Source organism: Halyomorpha halys, unplaced genomic scaffold (genome assembly GCF_000696795.3).
Source record: "Halyomorpha halys isolate HHAL.00 unplaced genomic scaffold, Hhal_1.1 Scaffold926.1, whole genome shotgun sequence".
Taxonomy (NCBI): domain Eukaryota; kingdom Metazoa; phylum Arthropoda; class Insecta; order Hemiptera; family Pentatomidae; genus Halyomorpha; species Halyomorpha halys.
This window is the reverse complement of record NW_027107651.1, coordinates 73,934-76,756: the sequence shown is the minus strand read 5'-3', so window position 1 is coordinate 76,756 and position 2,823 is coordinate 73,934. Positions and strand designations below refer to the sequence as shown.

At 29.8% G+C, this 2,823-nt stretch overlaps 1 protein-coding gene across 1 annotated transcript in view; it reads left to right on the top strand.

Moving 5' to 3' along the window:
* Positions 1-1,152: 1,152 nt before the first annotated feature.
* The window catches only part of LOC106687201 (UDP-glycosyltransferase UGT4), a 7,149-nt gene continuing 5,478 nt past the window's right edge, over positions 1,153-2,823 (top strand). Inside the window, exon 1 of the mRNA XM_014430939.3 lies at positions 1,153-1,289. The gene's annotated coding sequence lies outside the window, so the exon portion shown is untranslated. The remainder of the gene's footprint in view (positions 1,290-2,823) is intronic.

Here is a 2,823-nt window from a genome sequence, read left to right as displayed (position 1 = left end):
ATCTTGGTAGTTTTTATGTAAAACATATCGTGAATCCTATGAATAGATTTGCAAGAGAACCTGTGCAAATTCTTCAACAATATTTTTAAAAACATGGATAAAATTTCAATAAGCAATATATTTACAAATAATCCGATTTCAATAATTTATATTTGTTTTGATTTGTAGACTTTAAACACCATTCATATAACCTCCTTTATCCTTAATAAATTGCGGAATTCATGATCTTCCAAATGAGTGGCTATAATTTTCTAGAGAATGTATTATAGTTTTGAGCATATTCCAAAAATTAATTAATTTTTTTAAGTCAATTAAAGTCCGATTTTTAGCATAAGGGGTTCCAGTATTTGCAATTTCAACATCATATACTTCGTTGATATAGAAATAAACTGACTCAAATAAATCAGTGTAGTGTTAGACACGCGCAACCTCCTTTTATTACGATATTTGCATCTTTCAAAGAGTCAGACCCATAAGTATATTATACTTGAATGTCTGGCATACAAAAAACAATGAGAATAACAATTCAAAGATTTAGATACAAATCAAAATATTATTTATAATAGTATATTTAAACTAACAGACTATGCAAAAATATATTACATCCATAAATATTTGAAATCAATAAACAAAAATCTATAATAGTTATAGTTAAGGTATAGTATATTAGTAAAACACATATATTTATCTTAATAAATAATAGCAATAATAAATAGAATATAGTTAATTAACAAATTGAAAAATAGGTAATTAATTTTTGGTTGTATGGTATAAACTAATGCCATCCACGCAGGGAAAAAGAAGTCAGTGCATACATACATAGATGCAATTGTCATAGGAATAAAAAGTTAAAATTACATGCACAAGAATATTCTTTTATATGTTGTGATGTCCATATTTTCCCAGACTAAATTGTATGTTTAAAATCATATAGACGAAGATGAGACACTCAGACACTCATTAGACATTGTAAAAAAAACACTCTAGAGATAATTGTTTTTGAACGCTCCTCGTTGCGTTGATGTAATTTGTGAAAACATTACAGAAATCTTGTTCTTGGTATTCTCGTACATCCGATTGCTGTAACACTGGTTTCGATTGCCAATTGCAATTAACCGGAACTTAAAGTTGCTAATTACATTTACAGCTATTATCTACTGATAAGATTAGAAAACTACAACTGAATCCTAAATAAAAGATACAGTCGACCCAATGATACAGGTCAGAACTGAGTAGCATCGGTGAAACTGGTAGTCTGTACGTTTTCAGGGAATTTCGAGCATCGTTTGGTGAGTATCATTTTTTATAATAAAAATAAATTAATATTGTTTTATTCGTTAACACAATAACCATAAAACTGGTATGTAAAACTGCTAATGAATTTAAAATAAAAACCAAAGTATGCTGATGTAAGGGTAATAAATCATTACCAATAACTATTTTAAGTTATTATATGCATACTTAATTTTCAATGAGACTGATTTGTTAATGAATTCATGAAAATTCGTAAAAACAGGATTTAACTGATTTATAAAAACTTTTATGGGCCTATTTTAAACCTTAAAAATACAAATATAGAAAAGAAACTTTTTTTTTTACTCAGGAGGAATTGGATCTCAATGGTAAGGTTTCCAGGGTAACTTTAAGGATTTTTTAAAAATAAATAATTCAAATTTTATCCATTATAGTCTCAAAACCTTTTATTTCTCTTATAAGCCAATCCGGACATCTTCAGGGACAATCTTAATACAACTTTGAAACTATATAATTTAAATAACTCTAACTCCATGCAGGCTATTCTGCCCAGGTCAAAAACATCAATTTCTAATTAGTCAAATATTCACTTGAAACAAAATCAAAATCATTTATCATCAGACACTATTCCTTAAAACTTTTATCAGAATTTGTTTATAACTGTTTTTATATAATTGTTTATAACTGTGTTAATAACTCTAAGGAACCTGGTTTGAATCCGTCGGTATCAGATAATCATTTTTTCCATTACTGTAGCCATGAGTTAACCCTGTGGATTCGGCAACCTCCGGGGTCCATCCAGCCTCATAAAGTGGGTACTCTTAATTCGTAATAAAATTTAGGGTCGAGCATGATTCTGACCAAATCACCTCCTCGCACAAACATTGGTCTAGTACAACAAGTACAACAGTACTTCCTTACAGAGTACTACATCCCTGTTCCTTCAGGGGTTGTAGCGGTAGAGATTTTATTTTTTATTCTGTGTATCAAAAAAGCGTCACGCATCGCGTTTACGAGGTTACAGAGATAAGCTTTGAACTAACAGGCCTGTGGTGTAGATAGAGAATTAGATGTTTTTGTCACCTTCAGTAATGGAAGGTAAATTTTTATCGTGATGTTATGTCCTAGACACAGTGAGATCTTTAAAATATCTTACGGGAACGAGAATTACTTCCGAAGCTTATGTCACTCTGTAAATATGTTACATTGCCCAAGCCTTGTCCAAACACTGTATAAATAGTTCCTCACCCGACTTCATTATTTTTCATAACATTTGTGGCCTACAGTCATTATTTGGGACAAAGGCAGGTATAAAATTATTTAGAATTTTCATTGAAATCATATAGTTATGAACTTGATTTTAAAACTTAAATTTGATAAATGGAGATTTTTTTTAACAAGGTACTTTTAATTAACGCGTCCTATGCGATGGGGCCATCCTTTGTTGGAATCATAAAAGAATGCTATCAATCAACTTTTCTCAGAAAATATCAGGTTTACGAAAAATTAAAAAATAAAACTATTTTTGAAACTCCTTGAAAGTACCCTCTAATTAACTTTGTTTTTAGT